Raw genomic sequence first — 20,143 nt, 5'->3', positions numbered from 1 at the left:
TGGTAGTCTTTAAAAACCAACTACACATTGTGATGAAAAATTACTTACAAATTTATTCAGTTTGTAAAAGTAGAACTTAAAAGTTATTGAGATTCATTTGAAAGAACAATAGATTTGGAATCAAGAGGATGTGAATTTAGATAGATTATTTTTTGCTACCTATATTAACTTGGTTAAACATCTCTGGGTTTCAATTTTCTGATCTATTAAAAAGATTAGAATAGATGATCTCTAAAGTTTCTTCTAACTCTAAATCAATGATTCTTTAATTTTACACACACACACACATATATATCTTAAATTATATTTAAGTGTTAGAGCAGAACACCGAAGAAATTCTCTTTATACATATCCTGTTCGCACCTTCCTTTTTTCCCCCCGAGGTATTTTAAAATCTCCATCCCAGTCTATGTATGATACATGCTTTTATATTGTTGGTCTTAATTGTGTCTTAACTCTTCAGGACCCCATTTGAAGTTTTCTTGGCAGAGATAGAAGTAGTTTACCATTTCTTTCTCCAGCTCATTTTACAGATGAAGAAACTAAGGCAAACAGGGTTTAGTTAGTTATTCAGGGTCACACAACTCATAAATGTGTATGTATATACACATACATACACACATATACATAAATACATTCATTGGGGCATGAAGGGTGGACATGAGAAGGCAGGAGATGCTTAGTACTTCATCATCACAGAATTCCCAGATCTTCCTTTATTTCTTTATTATTAATCTCTGCCTTTTTTTCCTCCCCATTCCCTGTTCCCATACTGCAACCTGACTCTGTACCACTTTTTACAACTTGTCTTTGTACATTTTTAAAGTGTGACTGCCTCTTAATTCCAGTTGCCAATTGTGATCTTTCTTGGCAAATACCAAAAGAATTAGTAGTGCCTTCTTCTATTTCATAATTTCATAAATTAATGATCAATTCAAGTATAAATTGTTCTACTAGTTCTATATTGTCCACTTTGCATCAATTCATATGTCTTTCTACGTTTTTGTGAAACCATATTTTTCTGTATTACATCACCATAGTATTCCATTACATACGTGTATCACAATTGGTTGAGCCATTCCCCAATAAATATGCATACTATTAATTACTGGGATTTTTTTGCCATCACAAAAATAGCTGCTATAAATATTTTTATACATACAGAACATTTTCTTCTTTTTTTGATCTCTTTTGTGTAAAATCTTAGTAAAATATAGCTGGGTCAAAGGGCATTCACTATTTAGTAACATTTTGTGAATAATTCCAAATTGTTTTCCAGAATCATCAAGTTGATCCACAGCTTCAACAGTAGTACATCAATGTACCCGTTTTCCTATAACCCCTTCAATATCTGAGTTGAAGGTTTTCCCTTTTTTCCTAATCTTTGTCAATATGATTATTATGAGATACAATCTTAGAATTTCTTTAATTTACATTGCTCTAATTACTAGTGCTGAAGAAAGAACTAACAAACCACTCTAGTATCTTTGCCAAGAAAACCCCAAAAGGGGTCATAAAGAGTCATCCATGATTGAAAATTATTAAACAATTATAAGTGACTTGGAGTATTTTTTTCTTGTGGCTATAGAGAACATGGGTTTGTGGGTCTAAATTCCCAATAGATATTGAGCTTCAGTATTTGGGAATAAGAAACTGAAATCTCTCAAAATTCTTGAAAAATTTTAAAAAAGATAAATTTTGTGTTTTTCATACATGAGGAGGGTAATCTGGAACTCCCTAGCAAAGATTTTTTTGCCCCAGGTAACTGTTTCCTGTTTTATTATTTGCTATATTGAACTTATACAAAATATTTTACTTTTTTGGAAACAAAATTATCCATTTTGTCTTCTGTGATTCTTTTAAACCTTTGCTTGGCTCTTGATTATTTTCTTATCCGTTGGTCTGCTAGGTACTTTTTTCTTGCTTTCCTAATTTGTTCATGATTTTATCTTTTCTATCTAGTTAACAGATCCATTTGAAGCTTACCTTTTGTTTTTATTGTGATCAATTATGTTGATTAACCAATGTTGAGATATTCTTTATGCCTCTGGTATAAATCTAACTTGGTCATAATGAATGATTTCTTAAATAAATTGATGTAGTTTATTTGGCATAATTTTATTTTAAATTTTCAAATTGATATTAATGGCTCATCTTATAGTTCTTTTTGCTTAATAATTTTCTGGTTTATGTGTTAGGACTATATTTGCTTCATAAAACAAACTAGTAGAATACTTTCTCTTTTGACAATAATTTGCATAATATCTGTACTAATTCTCTTAAATATGATAAAATTTTTTTATAAATCTTTTAGGCTCAGGTATATTTCACTTTCTTAGTTACTTTGCAGCTAGTGCTATTTCCTTTTCTAAGACTGAATTACTGAAGAACTTGATATGTTCTTCTGATTGTTATCATTCAGTCATCTCTGATTTCATGACCCCATTTGGGTTTTCTTGGCAAAGAAACTGGAATATTTTTGGGTTTTCCTTTTCCAGCTCATTTTACAGATGAGTAAACAGAGACAATCAGGGTTGAGTGACTTATTCAGGGTCTCACAGCTAGCAAATGTCTGGGACCAAATTTAAACTCAGATCTTTCTTTCTTTCTTTCTTTTTCCTTCTTTCTTTCTTTTCTTTTTTTAATAATTATAAATTTTTATTGACAGAACCCATGCCTGGGTAATTTTTTACAACATTATCCCTTGAACTCACTTCTGTTCCAACTTTTCCCATCCCTCGCTCCATCTCCTCCCCCCATCTCTTCCCCCAGATGGCAAGCAGTCCTATACATGTTAAATATGTCACAGTATATCCTAGGTACAATATATGTGTGCAGAACCGAACAGTTCTTTTGTTGCACAGGAAGAATTGGATTCATAAGGTAAAAATAACCTGGGAAGAAAAACAAAAATGCCAACAGTTTACATTCATTTCCCAGTGTTCTTTCTTTGGGTGTAGCTGCTTCTGTCCATCACTGATCAATTGAAACTGAAACTCAGATCTTTCAAACTTCAGGCTTGATGCTCTATCCACTGCACTACTCAACTGCCCTATTCTTCTGGTAGTTGCAGTATATTATATCATTGTATTCTTAGTTTTATTAGCATATATTTGTATAGTAGGTTCTGATAATTCTGATTTCTTCTGGTCTTGTTATTTCACCTTGTTCATTTGCAGTTTTGTTGATCTGGTTTTTCTTACCTCTTCATTTTAATCATGTTAGCTAAAAATTTATCAGTTTTGTTAGTGTTTTCAGTTGTGTTTATAACTTCTGTAGGCTTTTGGATTTCTGGTTTACCCATATCTCTCTAATTTTCAGTATCTTTTTTTCTTCTTATTTTGGGCTTGTTCATTATTTGTTGGTAAATAATGTGAACTTCTTATGACTTCACTACATCAATTCATATAAGTTTTCCCAAGATTTTTACCCCAATACATTTCTTTTTTCATTTTTTACAGCATAGAAAGATTTCATTATATTCATATGTAGCAATATATTTAGCCATTACCCAATTGATGGATATTACCTCAGTTTCAAGTTCTTTGCCACTACAAAAAGAGCCACTATAAGAATTTTTGTAAATAGCATATTTTTTTCTTTCTTTCATCTCTTTGGAGTAGAGATCTAATAGTGGAATCTCTGTGTCAAATAAAACTTTTGGGTTATAGCTCCAAATATGTTTCCAGAATGCCTCAGCTAAGTCACAGATCCACCAACAATGCATTACTGTGTCTGTTGTATTGTAACCTTCCAACATTTTTCATTTACTTTTTAAGGGGCAATCTTTGACAATCTGATGGGATTCAGAAAGAACTTCAGAGTTCCTTTAGTTTGCATTGCTCTACTCATTGGTGATTGGGAACTTTTTTTTTTTTTTTTGGTGGCTGTTGATAGTTTTGATTTCTTCTTTGAAAGCAACTTGTTAATATCTTTTGACCATTTATCTGTGGGGGAATGACTCAATCTTATAAATTTGAATTAAATTTCACTTTCACTATAATAAATTTCACTTTCACTATAATAAAATTTCACTTTCATCAGAGAAACTTTCTGTAAATATTTTCTCTTTAATTTTAGCTGCATTGGTTTTGTTCCAAACTATTTTAACAAACTATGATAAATATATATCTTTTAATTATGTAATAATTAATTTTATGTAATCAAAATTGTCTATTTTAATCTATGATCCTCTGTATCCCTTGTTTTTCTATGAACTTTCTCCTATCCATAGATCCCAAAGAAAATTTATTCTTTTCCTTTCTAGTATGTTTAAAAATATCTAAGTTATGAATTTTATACTTGAAGAAACTGAGGCAGAGAATAATTAAGTGCCTTGTCCACATTCATGCAGTCAATAAGGGTCTGAGGTCATAATTGAATTTGGGTCTTTTTAATGCCAGGCATCTGACGCAGTTCCCACAGTATTCATCACCAGTTATGACTTGTATCGATCTCATATCATTCGTGGAGTCAGTGATTACAGCTCTAGTATCTTAGCCAATCAAAATAAATTCATTTTTACAAAAAAGGTACTTACCAGAATACAGAACAGAAATACAAACTTTCTTACCCCTGTCCCCTTCCCACCCAGAAGTACAAATCTTTTTTATACTACTTCAGTCCCTAAAGAGAGTGGGTTCCAACTTATAGTGATTGCTGTAAAATAAATTCACCCCACCAAATTTACTTCCAAATCCATCACACAATGAATGAATTTGTTCTCTTCCTTGCAGAAACCAGTTTCTCAATGTAAGTCTATTGCTAGGATGAATCACACAAGTTGCTCAGGGTTTCACTGCTAAGTTGGCTTGGCTGCCTACAAATTCTGCCATGAACTTCAGTTTCTGTACATTTGACCTTGTGAAGCTCACAAGGTTGAAGCCTGTTCTGTCTCCTGGACTTCATCTAAGTCAGGAAAGCACAGACACACCCAAATAAAAGCAGAAACAGAAAGGAGCAAGTAGGCCATTAGCTTTCTCCTTACCTAGACTTATAAGAGTTATTGATTCCTTGCTACATTGGAGTAGAAATGAGAATAAAATTTTTTTGTATGCATTCTTCATCAGTTCTGATTCAGAAGCCAATAGAAAAGCTTTTTCTCATCACAGGTAAATGGACTGGAAACAGTCACTAAATAACTGCACCTTCTTCAAAAGTCCACATGAGAGATTGCATCAGGTTGAATACTTGGTTATAAGAGTGAACTTTTATTGGCTAGTATATGTATGTATATACATACATAAATAAAATTACATATTTCATTTTTCAGGCATTTTGTATCTAACTTCATGATTCCATTTGAGATTTTCTTGACAAAGATACTGGAGTGATTTGCCATTTCTTTCTCTCACTCATTTTATAGATAAGGAAACTGATTCAGATAGAGTTAAGTGATTTTTCCAGGATCACACAGATAAGTTTCTTAGTCTAGATTTGAACTCGGGAAGATGAATCTTCCTGACTGTACTCTGAATACTCTATCCACTGTACCATCTAGTTGTCTAGAATTACATATGGAATGTATTTAGCTCAAATTTAATGGAATCGCTCTAAACAAAATTCCTTTGCTTTATCAGATCTATTAAGAAAATAGATCTAGAACTGGCAGAGATACCAGGGACATCTTATTCAACATTCTTATTTTTCAGATAAGGAAACTGAGGCCCAGAGAATTTAACTGACTTGTCCAAGAGTACACAGAGGCAGGATTTAAACCCAGCTCCTCTAGTGCTTTTAACTTGAATTTCCCCTTGATTTTAAAATAACTCTGTTCCATAACTTGTCTTGGATTTTTCCACTTTGCCCCCATATGAATTTTTCTAAGTCTCTCTATATAATACATATATAAGTCTATAGGCAATACATACACAGTGAATTCTCACATTTTGTTCACAGATACTTTATTTTATCTTAAATATTTTTAAAACATATTTTTGACTGGGTGGCATGCTTGTAATTGAAAGACTTGATGGATGTGGAACTGTTTCATAATCTTGCCAAGTCTACCTGCTTCTCTAATATTCATCTTGTCTCCATAAAAAGTACTACATTTTTGCTGGATAATTCTGCATTCGTGGTCCATGTCTTTTAATGTTATAGATCTTGTATTCCAGTGTCCCAAAACCTCCTTTTGTCCTCCTTGAAGAGGTTTCTGTGGTGTTATTATCTGTTTCTTGGTAAGTAATTTCTTTAGTTCTGGGAACAAAAAAATTTTTCCTTGTCCTTGTAGCATATAGATGTTAATATGAGTTCTCTCTTGTGGATTCTTTTATAGATTCTTTTTCATCCGTTGTTGACTTAAAATTTTTTTCGTTTAAAATTTTTTTTAGTTTATGGAACAAAAATAGGATTCCCATAACATACTAAAATAAAAAGGTGATTGTGCATGAAATTATGAATCTATTATGTACAACTTGCTATTCCTTTCAATTACACAAAATTATCATGTAAATTAAACATTTTTTTCCTTCCTTCTCCCTAGTCTTAGAAATGGCTACCATTATACACAAGTAGGTGGATATATATGTAAACTCACTCTATCCATACTTCTATTTTAATTCTTTCTCTGGATGCAGATAGCATCTTTCTTATGTCCTTTATAGTTAATTTGGGTTTTTGTAATAGACTAAATAATTTATTCAAAGACATTCTTAAAACAACATTGATATTACTATATGTGGTTCTCTTATTATACCAAAAGATAATAGGTATTTTAACCACACTTTAGGCACAATTCCAGATTGCTTTCCAAAACAATTGGATCATAGATTTTTCACCAATTTTGGAAAACTTATTTGATGATTTGAAATAAGCTATCTAGATCTTCCCCCCCCCCTTTGTTTTCTGGCATACTGGCAATCCCAAGATTTCTGCATCATGATCTGTCTTCCAGAAATTTTATTCAGGATTGTATATTTTTCAATAGTTTGAATAATTCAGTGATTTTTTTTTTGATTCTCTATTTTCAAACTCCTAGCATTGTGTGGAATCTTAGAATTGTGCGGAAGCATTACTGTGGCAACTTTGCTATTTGTTCCTTCTATGGATTTTTAAAGGTTTTCTATTGTATTATACACATTAATCACTTTATGCCTCACTTTCACTTTTTAATGTAATATTTCACTTGATTTTTAAAATCTGCTTTTATTTGAGCTCTTGATTAGGTCATGTTCTTAGCATAGTTAATTTTTATTTATTTTCTTTGAATATGTAATTTTTCCATTTGAAGATGTCTCTGGTGATACATTGTATGGTACTTTCATTTTTTCTGATGCTTATGGTACTCAAGTTTATTTAATTATCTACATTATTTTTTAATTGTGTTGATACTTCTTTGCTTTGCTCATTTCAAGTTTTAGCTTTTACTTTCCTGTATTTTTTTCTTATATTAACATTGTGTTTATTATTCTCTCTCTGTTTTTGTCTCTCTTCTTTATCTCTGTCCTCTTACTCCCTTTACTTTTTCTCTCATTTAACTCTCTATCTCTCTCTGTATCTCTTTGGTTCTTTCATGCCAAGATTTTGAATAATTTTACAGTCACTATTTCTGTCTTTTAAAGAATGATATTTGGATAATGTGAATATTTCAAGTTTCAAAAATCATTTACACTGCTTAACAATGCCTCATTGAATAATTCACCTGCTAAAAAAAAGGAAAATAATCTATCAAAGCACTAAGCATATATTCAAATTAAGGCAGATATAAATTATTATTTTTTCTAATTATAGGAAACTTTAATAATAAAAATGGGACAGCATGTTAAAGAATCACATTTGTCATTCCATTCTCCTCCTTCCCTCCTTCTCCTGCTTTTGTTTATAATAAGCAATGGACTATACCATAAGGCAAAAAACAAAAATCTTAGGATTCTGTTGTTTAGTTATTTGATATTGTATTATTTTGTCCTTCCTTCCCTACTTCCCTCCTTTCTTTTCTCCTTTTTCCCCTTTCTTTCTCCTTTCTCCCCTTTCCTTCCTTCCTTCCTTCCTTCCTTCCTTCCTTCCTTCCTTCCTTCCTTCCTTCCTTCCTTCCTTCCTTCCTTCCTTCCTTCCTTCTTCCTTCCCTTCTCCCATTTCTAAAAAGAAATAATTATACTTATCATAAAGCCTAAATATTATGAGGAATAGAGAGAGTCTGGACACAATTTTCTGTTTTTGCATTTGGAAAGCAGCTAGCTATGTGTTTTGGAGGAATAGGTGAGTTTCACTTTACTATGAACACTGGATTTATTTTTCCTTATTTGTTTTCTGGATGTGTAGTTGTGAGGAGAAGAAGGAACTTCACTCTAGCTGAAACTCACTTTCCCCCTTTTCTGGAAATCCACAGGGTACAATAACATATGGGAGAACCAATATTGCTGCTCTAATAGTCCTCTTTCCTGTTCCATGTCCTCTTCCCCAGCCACACCCTTACCTGTCTCTAGTTGGATTTATTTGGAGCTGCACAGCCCAAAAGAGTGAAGCAAGGAAATCATGTTTCTCTCTGTGACTTGCTTAAAGGCATGTGAAAGCTCCTGAATCATCCTGATATGCTCTAAGATACCCTCCCATATTGCATGAACCAGATCCAGAAATTAGCAATAATCAATTACTACATAATCTGAACACCAAACACTCTATGTCCATATTATTAGATTGAGGCCAATTCTTTGGTTGTTCAGGGTGACTAAGTTAACTTCTTTCTCAAATAAAGTGAATTACCGGAGCCTAAGTTCAAGAGATTCCATGGAAGCTTCTTATCAGAGCATGGGAGAAATTTTTTTTTTTTCTGAGATAATTAGGGTTAAGTGATTTACCCAGGGTCACACAGCTAGAAAGTATTAAGTAAAGGAGAAAATTTATGAGGAAACTCATTTTTATCAGTTTTCTTGATTTGATTTCAATTCAATTTCAGACTTATCAACTATATTGTTAAATGGTCAGATTAGGAAAACTGAAAAAAAATTGGCATATGATTATTTAAATCTCCAGATTGAACAATTAATGTTTAAGAAAGAATACAATAAAATAGGAAAGAAGATTTTTTAAGATAGAAATAAAATGTCTTACATTGTGATCAATTCTGTCAAACATAAAACATACATTTCATAAAATGAAACATATTATCACTACTAGGAATTTAGATTCTTAACAGCATGTTAGAAAAGTCAACCTGTTAATTTTCAATTATTGCTAAAACTGACAGTGTAATTCAAAATAGTTCAATTAAGTTATAGATAGATCAATTGAATATTTTTTTCATTTCCTATATTAACAACATATATGTCTGGTAGAAGTTGCAAATATGACCCAAGGAACAGAAAGTAAAAAAAAAAAAAAAGGGATAGTTTTTAGCTCTTAAAATGAAGGAATAATTTTATATAACTAAATTTGCCTACTTAGAATAATAAAGAAAATTCTAAGAACTGCATAACTTAGTCACTAGACAACATAAATAAATGCATTTTCAAAGCATTGGTATAAGTAAGCATAGTTAAAATCCTAAATATAAATACATATAAATAGTATGTAAATGTCATCAAACATTGTATGTCATAATTTAATGTTAAAGTAAGATCAGTTAATAATCTTTTCCCAGACCAAATAATGTTTTCTAGAACAAGTAGTTCTTTTGTTAAAATAATCCTTTGAAAGACTTTAACAAGGAAACAAGGTTTTATCTCTAAGTAAAAAGTTCAGCTGGTATCTAGCCATGTTATTAAATGCGGATTAGAAATAGCACTAGGTTTTTAAAAGCATAATTCTTACATTAGGATAAATAGCAAATACTATTTGGTTTGGTCTTGTATTACTTTTAACATGATTTCAGCTAATGTAATCTATGACACTGGTAAACTACATATCCTTTGACAATTTAAAACTAAAAGAAATTTACTTTAATTAAGCTATTAGGTTAAATCATTAAATCCATCTAATATATAAATGATTATGGAATATGTTTGTGAAAGTAGATATGACACAGGATTTGTACATTTGCAATATGTTATTATTATGTGTAGTAAATAACCCATCAGGGGATCTCAGTTTAATTGAATTCTTCCAATCCACTTGATGAAATGATAGAATGTAAGGGGCAGGTAACAGACTCAATGAGCTATAAGGCTATACTCCCTTTAGACCCATTTGCATCTTGTAAAAACTGGTTCCTTTTTAGACATTGATTAACCTATTTTAGTTGTGATTTTGCAGACAATTAAAACTCCCCTGGGTGGAGATAGCCTTGGTAAAATTTAAAAGCAAATAAATCCAGACAAGATAACAGTTGGGAAAGCATTGAGCTTTGGCAGATGAGAAGAGAAAATTCAGCTCCCAAAGTCAGTGTTCACCTTTCCTTTTGTTACTCTTTTGGAATGTAACAAGAGAGGAGACTTCTTTCTCAACTCCTGATCCATTTGTAATTACCATTTTTTATATACCCTGAAAGGAAAATTTAAAAAATATTGCTTCTTGAACCCAGAACCTAGAACTTCTGTATAGCAGAGGCGTCAAAGTCATGTCTGCAGGTTACTCATCCTGCAAAACTTCTGAGTGCTTCCTGAACTAGATTAAAAGATAACTGGAAATTGTTTAACAAAACGAATAAAAACACAATACAACATAGATAATGTTAATTTATACTTTTCTAAGTTAGGCAATATGTAATTGACTAGGTCCTGTTCTATTTGAATTTGACAGAATTGACTAGAGGATCCATCTGTGAACTTCAGTTTGGTAAATTGATAAGAAAAGTTCTAAGTCTAGCACCTGGAACTAAGATCCTGCGCAGATCATGGCAGTTCCGAGAACCAAGATGGTCCTAGAGTGTGGACTCCACCCCCCTTTTTTTTTTTCAGAAAGGACATAGCAATCCCAAACCAGGATGTTATCTGAATCTGAAGCTGGAAGCAATTATAATTATAGGCATTGAAGGAAACTAGTGTCCAATAGAGACTGAGAGAACAATATTAGCTGGAGCAATGCTAGAAGAGCAAGTACTTTTTCAACTATGAAAGAAAGTTTCCCCTTATGAAAAGCTATTCCATAAGAGTGTGTGCCCTTCTACTTATGAATTCTGAGCATTCACAGTTCCCACTAACATATATGTGTGGGAAACTACTCTCAAGGATCATCCAATAATATTATATTGCTATTGTTGTGTTGCTATGCCTTTGCACTATTGCTATGCCTTTGCTTTCAGCTAGTTGTGTCTTTTAGCCAATTAAAGTAAAGGTAAGTGCATCAATAATGTCTCATGACTTTTAGATTACAGTACTGATCCACAGAATGCATGATCCTGTTGTAGTCATCACCCGACTGACCCAAACTGTGAGGCAGAGTTTGGGGGGATAACTCCAGAAGGCTGATATATATATAGCACCCAAGAATCCTCACCACAGTGAGTCCTAGAATGATTTGATTCTAGGAAGTTTCTGAAAATATAATTGTTCCTGAGAATATAGCCCACAGGTTCCGTGATTGGTTACTTTTATTAGCTAACCAGAAGATATACAAGGCAAAAGCATTTAATTAATTATCATATTAATAAAAGTAACAACCAAAATTTCCAAACAACCAAAAGTGAAAACCAAAAATTTACCTCATCTTCATTTCCATGTGAAGAGATGATTATAAGATGTATAAGAATCACATCTGTACCATACAAGTATTCCAGGGCATCTTTGTGGAAGAGGAAACACAAAGGAAATAACTTATAACTAAGGTACATGTAGTGGATCAATTCAAACCTCTATCAATGCAAAGCTGTTGATGATTTAATTAAACTGCATTTTAATTAATTAAACTGATAATTTAATTAAATGCATGCAGCATTTCTCTATTATTTCCCAAGAAGCATTTAGTATGTAGTGTCTTTTTGGGTGTCATTTTCTACTACAACTGGCCACCTTTCAGCTACAATCAGTCACTTAATGTCCTATTCATCATCCATGAAAGATGCCATGATTAGTAAACTTCTCCCCTGAAAACTCTTTTAGCCAACACTGGGCCTCCAAAATTATATTCTCTAATTGAAGTTTTCTTTTCATGACCACTTAACTATTCTGTCTCTTGTCTGTACATCATTCACTTGAGGGTTTAGTGATTAGTAAGTTTCTACCACATTAATTTCTTTTATTCAATGTCCATGAAGCTCTTCAGATAATGCTTTCATCCAATGTTTACAAAGATCTTGGCTTGGCTACTCAAAGAAAGTATAATAGATGACCAGTTTAGAATTATTCTCTCTGAACTCTTCTATTCTCTACTGCCTTTTTTGACTCCTGCAATTTAACTCTCATCTAATTTTTAAAAATTTTAAAATAAAATTTACTTCCATTGAGAGCCATTTTAGGTTTTAGCTCTGACATCCTCTTATTTCAGTAAGAATTCTCCGATTGATATTTCCACAAATGGACAAGGAACTAACTCAGACTGGCAAACTGCTTTCTATGTATCCCTATTATACTTCTCTATACTGTGCAAAAGATAAGGACTGTATTGATTGGAGAAGATTGAAAGGTTGGTATATATCCATAATCCCAATGATCTGAGATTGGTAGCTCTCTTGAGATAGTCTTGGGAGTTCTGAGTTGCACTGAATTATATCCTCCAGGCGTTTATTCTAAGTTTAGAATTAGTACGAATCTCTGAAAGGGTTGCCTAAGGAGGGGCCAATTGGACTATGTTGTAAATGGAGTAGGCTAAAGTTCCTGCATCAGCCTGTAGTGGGATCAGCCTGGTGAATAGTCCTTGTATGTATAGCCTAGGTCTTAAAAAAAATTTGAAAAAATACTTTGTTCTGTTTTATTCTCAAGCAAAAATTTATAGCAAAGAAAGGTCTAACTCACAAATGGAAGATAAACACAATATGGAAAGAACTAAACAAATTGGAGTTAGTCATTGAAATACATTTTTTAAAAATGGGGTACCAAAATATTTCTTTCATTTTTGGATAAATTCTATAAGAATTTTGATATAATATCTTTATTCATCTCTTTTTTTCTTGGTAATTTGTTATATAATCACATGCTTTTTTTCTTATTGCTTTGTCTTCATGTATTTTTGCAACATTTCATGCAGCAAAAGAAGATAGGAAAGGAAAGGGAAAAAGATATGAAGTTCATATTCATGTGTTTCAGGTATTAGTGTCTGAAACTTGTGCATTCACACTCTATTAGAGAATTATTTGTTTTTCTGGGTAATTTGCATTAATTATGCCTTGCAGACAGGTTAAAATATATCCGATAGACTGGAAATTAACTCTTCACAAGTAGCAGTCCTAACAATGACACAGCTGGAAGGTATTGACCACTCAAAAACACTCAAATGTAGATATCATTTCATTTGTTGCTTTTAAATTTCATTTACATCTTTCTAATTTTTTTCAGCAAACTCCACCTTTTTACCATTTCACCTCCTTTCCTACCTTTCTCTCTTCCTCCCTTCCCCCTCAAAGTGAGAAAGAGGGAAAATAAAAAAATCCTATTACAAATGTGTGGTCAAGCATAAGAAATTCCCCCATTGTGCATATCCAAAAAAAATTTGTCTCAGTCTGCATTTTGAGTTTTGTCAGCTCTGTCAGAGGATAAATAGCACGTTTCATTATGAGCTCTCCAGAATCACGATTGATCATTGTGTTGATCAAAACTGCTAAATCTATCAAAATAGTTTGTCCTAACAATATTGTTGTCGTTGCATAAATTGGTCTCCTGGTTCTGCTCATTTCACTTTGCTTCAGTTTATAAAAGTCTTCCAGGTTTCTCTAAAATTGCCATCTTCATAATTTTCATAACATGTCCAGGTTGATGAAAGTGAAGTCAGATGCCAGAACCGTTTTAACCATCATTTCTCTAATTATTAGTGATGTGGAACATTTTTTCATGTAACTATTGATACTTTAAATTTCTTCCCCTAAAAATAACCTGTTCATATTCTTTGACCATTTATCAGTTAAACAATGGCTCTTATTCTTATGTATTTGAATCAGTTCTTTATGAAATTTAGAAATGAGACCTTTATCAGAGAAATTTTCTGTAACAATTTCCCCCTTTACCTACTTTTCTAATTTTATCTACATCAATCTTATCTGTGCAATAAGTTTTTAATTTTATACAATCAAAATTGTTCATATTATCTCTTATGATCAAATAGTAACAGTGATAATAGATGTCCTTATTTTACCCCTAATCTTATTGGAAAGGCCTCCAACTTATTATTGCAAGTAATCTTAGCTCTTTATTTTATATAGATAATACTTATCAAATTAAGAAAAAATCCATTTATTCTTATACTGTCTAGGACTTTTTTTTTATATTTAATAGCCTTTTATTTACAGGATATATACATGGGTAACTTTACAGCATTAACAATTGCCAAACCTCTTGTTCCAATTTTTCACCTCTTACCCTCCCACCCCCTCCCCTAGATGGCAGGATGACCAGTAGATGTTAAATATATTAAAATATAAATTAGATACACAATAAGTATACATGACCAAAACGTTATTTTGCTGTACAAAAAGAATCAGACTCTGAAATATTGTACAATTAGCTTGTGAAGGGAAATAAAAAATGCAGGTGTGCATAAATATAGGGATTGGGAATTCAATGTAATGGTTTTTAGTCATCTCCCAGAGTTCTTTTTCTGGGCATAGCTAGTTCAGTTCATTACTGCTCCATTAGAAATGATTTGGTTGATCTCGTTGCTGAGGATGGCCTGGTCCATCAGAACTGGTCATCATATAGTATTGTTGTTGAAGTATATAATGATCTCCTGGTCCTGCTCATTTCACTCAGCATCAGTTCGTGTAAGTCTCTCCAGGTGTCTAGGACTTTTTTAAACATGAAGGGATATTATATATTTTTTAAAGTGTTTTCTATACCTATTGATATAATTACATTATTTATTGTTATGTTGACATAACAAAATTATATTTATAGTTCTCTTAATATTGAACTGGTATAAATTCAATCTAGTCATAGTATGTAATCTTTGTTATATGTTGCAATGGTCTCCTTGCGTATATTTTATTTAACATTTTTATATGGATATTAATAAAAATATTAATCTGTAGTTTTATTTCTACTTGTCCCTGATTTAGGTTACTAGATCATATTTTTGCCATAGAAAGAATTTCATTGACAGACATGGTCATTTACAATCACATCTCTACCTTGGAATGCAACTCCTAAGTTACAGTTACCTCCTCAGTCAGCCCAATATCTGTCATCTGGAACAAGATAGTGAGTGATCCAACTGTCAGTTAATAATTGTTCCTGAAATCTGCACAAGTGTGAAGTCCAGGTTAGCACCTTGAATGCCTTAGAATAAGCTGGAGTCAGGATAAGCAAAAGTCCTTGGTCTTTATTCTTGGTCTTTAGGGGGAGAAGTGAAGGGAATGGACACAAGCTCTTCACAACCTCCCTTCTCTTTGTCCACCGCCAAAGTGACTCTGGCTTGTCTTACTCCATTCCCTAATTCCTCCTACAATTCTCTGTATATACCAAAAGATTGAGCCAGCACAGAATAGTGGGAAGGGCCATATTCCAAGCAGATGCTAATAGAATATTGTCCAATAAGTAATTAGCCTTAAGTGCTCGCTTGTCTGATTCCAGTGCACCTATTCAGAGTTTCAGACCTTTACATACAAGGCCTGGGAAATCTTCTTGTTCTGGTATATAGCATCCTCTTTCTTTCTTTCTTTTTTCTTTTTCTTTTTCATAGCTTTTTATTTACAAGTTATATGTATGGGTAATTTTACAACATTGACAATTGCCAAACCTTTTGTTCCAATTTTTCTCCTCCTTCCCCCCACCCCCTCCCCTAGATGGCAGGATGACCAGTAGATGTTAAATATATTAGAGTATAAATTAGATACACAATAAGTATACATGACCAAACTGTTATTTTGCTGTACAAAAAGAGTTGGACTCTGAAATATTGTACAATTAACCTGTGAAGGAAATCCAAAATGCAGGTGGGCAAAAATATAGGGATTGGGAATTCAATGTAATGGTTCTTAGTCATCTCCCAGAGTTCTTTTGCTGTAGCCTCCTCTTTCAGGTCATGAGCTGAAATGTTCTGTACTGTGTGCTCCTGTGCACTCTTAGAACCAACCTATCCCCAGGTTCCTAAAGATCTCTCTGTTCTCATTCCAACTTGGGCTAGATAAATGATTTACAGTAATTTTTTTTCTTGGAATTCCAGATTGGACCTAGCACAGTGTCTTGTGCTAGTATAGTAATAAACACTTATATTGAACAGCATTGGACAAAATTTACCAGATAATCCATAAGCAACTTCTAGCAATAAATCTAATTATTTTTGATTTTATTTTATTATTTCTTGGCATCTTATTGAAGTCTTTAGTTTTTCTTGTTCCAATTCTAATTTTAAGGAGTAATTTTCTTTCATATTTATGTTCCTACCCCAAGCCCCTTTTAAACTATTTGGTCAGTTATGATTTTGAAGAAGTAATCTTCAGTATTTCTGTACCTCTTTTGCAAAATTCTTTTCATAATTTTTTTGCATTGCTCTAATTTCTTTTCCAATATTTCATCTTCTGCTTTTATTTGATTTTAATTTTTTAAAAAATCTTACTTTAGTTCTTCCAAGAATTCTTGTTGGAGTTGTATAAAATCTGCATTTTTCTTTGAGGTTTTGCTTATAAATATTTTCAAGTTATTGTTTTCTAGGTTTATGTCTTGAGCTCCCTTCACTATAATAGATTTTTATGGACGAATTTTTTGTTGTGGTTTTGTTTCATTTTGTTTTTTTAGTTTTTAATTTTTCCCAGTATTTCTTGACTCTGAACTTTTTTATATTAGAGTTAAGTTCTGTTCATTTCTGGGGGCAGCAAGATGTCTGGACTGAGTTTCTGTATTTTATAAGTTCATTCAGCTTTTACAATTCAATGAGCACTTGTAATTTTCAGTGCTTCCAAAGTTTGTGATGTGGTCCTCACATAAGTGTGACTACTCCTTTCTTCTTTTAAACTGTGACCTGGGAATTAGATAATGAATGACAGTGCTGCCAAATACTACTTGATCCTGTTCCCCTCTTCCACCTGATCCCTGTACTAGTATAAATGTTCTCTTTTATTTTATTCCGAGCAGATATTTCATTCCTTTACCATCCCGGGGAACTTGGTTGCTTTCATTGCTGCTCCACAATCCATATCCAGGGCTACTTCTACTCTGCCTCACTGTGCTTTTGGCCAGCCTTCATTGCAATGTTTTCAGACTTCTTTTCTAAGCTGCCCTGGGTTAGAATAAATGACTGAGAATTTTTATTGGTTTTTCTATTCAGATTTCGGTTTGATCTGTTTTTAAAAATTATTGTAAAAAAGTGTGTTAGGAAAGCTTGGCAAGAATGCTCACTTCATTTGCCATCTTGGTTCTTTTCTCTCTCAAAATCCTATTATTTGAAATCTAATTTTTGTATTCTACAGATAATAAACTTTTATATTTCCTTAATTAAATCTTTTGTTCCCTTTAATTAATGAAAAATAAGAAGTCTATTTTTACCTAAGCCCTATAAAAACTGAGGCTCCAGTTTATAAACACTGATTTTCAATTTAACTATTGGATACTAAAATAAGAAGGGATGAGATTGTTGATTCAGGGAGTATTATAATTTTATCAGTACTTCACATTTTCTCTGCCAACCCTGTCTAGTTACCTAGGACCTCATCTGAAGTAAAATCATGGAGAATTCTAAAATTGATGATGAATTTGGTTAAATCTATATATCATTTGTGCTTTCTCTTCTCCCTTTCTTCTCTCCTCCCTCCCCGGGAAAAACTAAGCAAGGCTTGAGGTACTTTGTCAATCCTCATTCACACAAAATTAACATATGCTCTGACTAGAATACCCATTAATTAAAATGAAACTTCATCAAAAAACACATTGAATAAATTAACAGAATATAGGCATCACAAATAGGGAGGCATACACTGAAGAACTGAAATTGTCATTTAATATTATATCATTGTTCTCTGCTTCCTCTCATATAGCTTTTTCTGAGTATCTTCTGCTATCATGTGCTGCTAGACTCTAGGTATTTAGGACATTTTGGACTCTCTGCTCCCATCTATTGGGTTATATGGCTAGGAAACTTTTCCCTGACAAGAGAAGGCTGAAGTTTTTATGCATATTTATTATTGATGTTATGAACCATTAAACCTCACTCCTTTCCCTCTGCAGCTCTGCTTGATTCCAACTCCAAGGAATAAAATTCCCTTAAACTAGATATATACTGGTGTCCTGTCTCCCCATCTCCAGGTCCCATTTCTACCTCCCTTCTTTCCAACTTCCCATTACATGTGGTCTTTCCCCTTTAGATTGTAAGCTCCTCGAGGACAAGGACAATCTTTCTTTAAAAAAATTATTTGTACCTCCAATCACTGTTCCTGGCATGAAGTAGGCACTGAATAAATATTTGTTGAATTGAACTAAAGGAGTAAAGAAAAGCCATTAGATTGCCCCAGGATAAGATTGTCCCTTCTTTTTGATCAAGGCTCTTTTTACAACTTTTTACAACTACCATATTTGGAATTAAAAAATTCTCTTGAACTTTTGTTTAATCCTTGAATATCAGAGACTGTATCTTCTTAATCCCCCCTTTCTGAATCTATTCTCTCTTTCTCTCTTCCATCAAGTAAACAAAACCACAGAAGCAACGTAAAGAGTGAGATGTTAAAATGAATTTAAGAAAGAATAAGAGAGTTGAAGTAGAGAAGTCGACTCAGTTCACATTCCTGACTTTGTAATCAGAAACAAAAGTGTTGATCTTTCTTTATCACATTCTAGCTAGTATAACCCACATTAGTATCTTTAAATCTAAGGAAAAAAAATATAAAGTTTAGTGCATTTGCACTAAAGGAAAATGTATAATTGTTTCTTTGAAATTCAAGGAAGATTTTTGTTGTTGTGAAATGTTAAAGTTCTTATTTTTGATGTCAAAAATATCTTATGGAATTTAATTATTATACTGAAGATAGATATATTTTAAAATTTAATTATAAATGATTGTTTTTAAAGTATAATAATAGCTTTTGATTTTCAAAATACATGCAATATAGTTTTCAACATTCACCCTTGCAAAACCTTGTTCCAAATTTTCCTCCTCCTTTCCTCCTCTCCCTCCCTTAGATAGCAACTAATTCAACATATGTTAAATATGTGCAATTCTTCTATACATATTTCTACATTTATCATGCTGCATAAAAAAATTCTATCAAAAAGGAAAAAAAAATGAGAAGGAAACAAGCACAAAGCAAGCAAACAACAATGAAAAGGTGTAAATACTCTGTTGTGATCCACATTCAGTTCTGATAGTCCTCTTTGTGGATGCAGGTGACTCTCCATCACAAGTCTATTGGAATTAGCCTGAATCACCTCATTGTTGAAAAAAGCCACATTCATCAGAGTTGATTATCACATAATCTTGTTGCTGTGTACAATGTTCTTTTGGTTCTGTTCACTTCACTCAGCATCAGTTCATGTAAGTCTCTCCAGGCCTCTCTGAAATCATCCTGCTGATTGTTTCTTATAGAGCAATAACATTCCATTACATTCATATACCACAACTTATTCAACCATTCCCTAACTGATGGGCATCCACTCAATTTCTAGTTCACTACGAAAAGGGCTGCTACAAACAGTTTTGCACATGTGGGTCCTTTTCTGTTTATGATTTCTTTGTGATACAGATCCAGTAAAGACACTGCTGGATCAAAGAGTATACACAGTTTGATAGCCTTTTGGGAGTAGTTCCAAACTGTTCTCCAGAATTATTAGATCAGTTCACAACTCCACTAACAGTGCATTAGTATCCCAATTTTTCCCCATCCTCTGCAACATTTATCATTATCTTTTCCTATGACTTTTTTTTTTCCTTCTGCAATTGGGGTTAAGTGACTTGCCCAGAGTCACATAGCTAGGAAGTGTTGTGTTTGAGATCAGATTAGAACTCAGGTTCTCCTGACTTCAGGGCTGGTACTCTTATCTACTACGCCACCCAGCTGCCCCTCTATGACTTTGTTTTCAAAATGAAATTAAAAATTTTATCTTATTGGGGTTATAATTAATGATAAAGCTTAAGAATCTCAGAATGGAAAAATAATCCATCAGTATCTCCATCAGTAGACTAACATATATTTATT

At 32.7% G+C, this 20,143-nt stretch overlaps 1 protein-coding gene across 3 annotated transcripts in view; it reads left to right on the top strand.

Moving 5' to 3' along the window:
* The window catches only part of CLIC6 (chloride intracellular channel 6), a 71,410-nt gene that overhangs the window by 14,571 nt on the left and 36,696 nt on the right, over nucleotides 1–20,143 (top strand). Inside the window, exon 1 of one of the 3 annotated variants that reach the window (XM_031959309.1) lies at nucleotides 15,264–15,282. The exons of the other annotated variants lie outside the window; for them this stretch is intronic. The gene's annotated coding sequence lies outside the window, so the exon portion shown is untranslated. Of the gene's footprint in view, nucleotides 1–15,263; nucleotides 15,283–20,143 lie in introns of those variants that run through there. 3 annotated transcript variants of the gene reach the window in all.

Source organism: Sarcophilus harrisii, chromosome 3 (genome assembly GCF_902635505.1).
Source record: "Sarcophilus harrisii chromosome 3, mSarHar1.11, whole genome shotgun sequence".
In the NCBI taxonomy this organism is placed as follows: domain Eukaryota; kingdom Metazoa; phylum Chordata; class Mammalia; order Dasyuromorphia; family Dasyuridae; genus Sarcophilus; species Sarcophilus harrisii.
The sequence above is the reverse complement of the archived record's forward strand: the minus strand, read 5'-3'. Positions and strand labels throughout refer to the sequence as shown.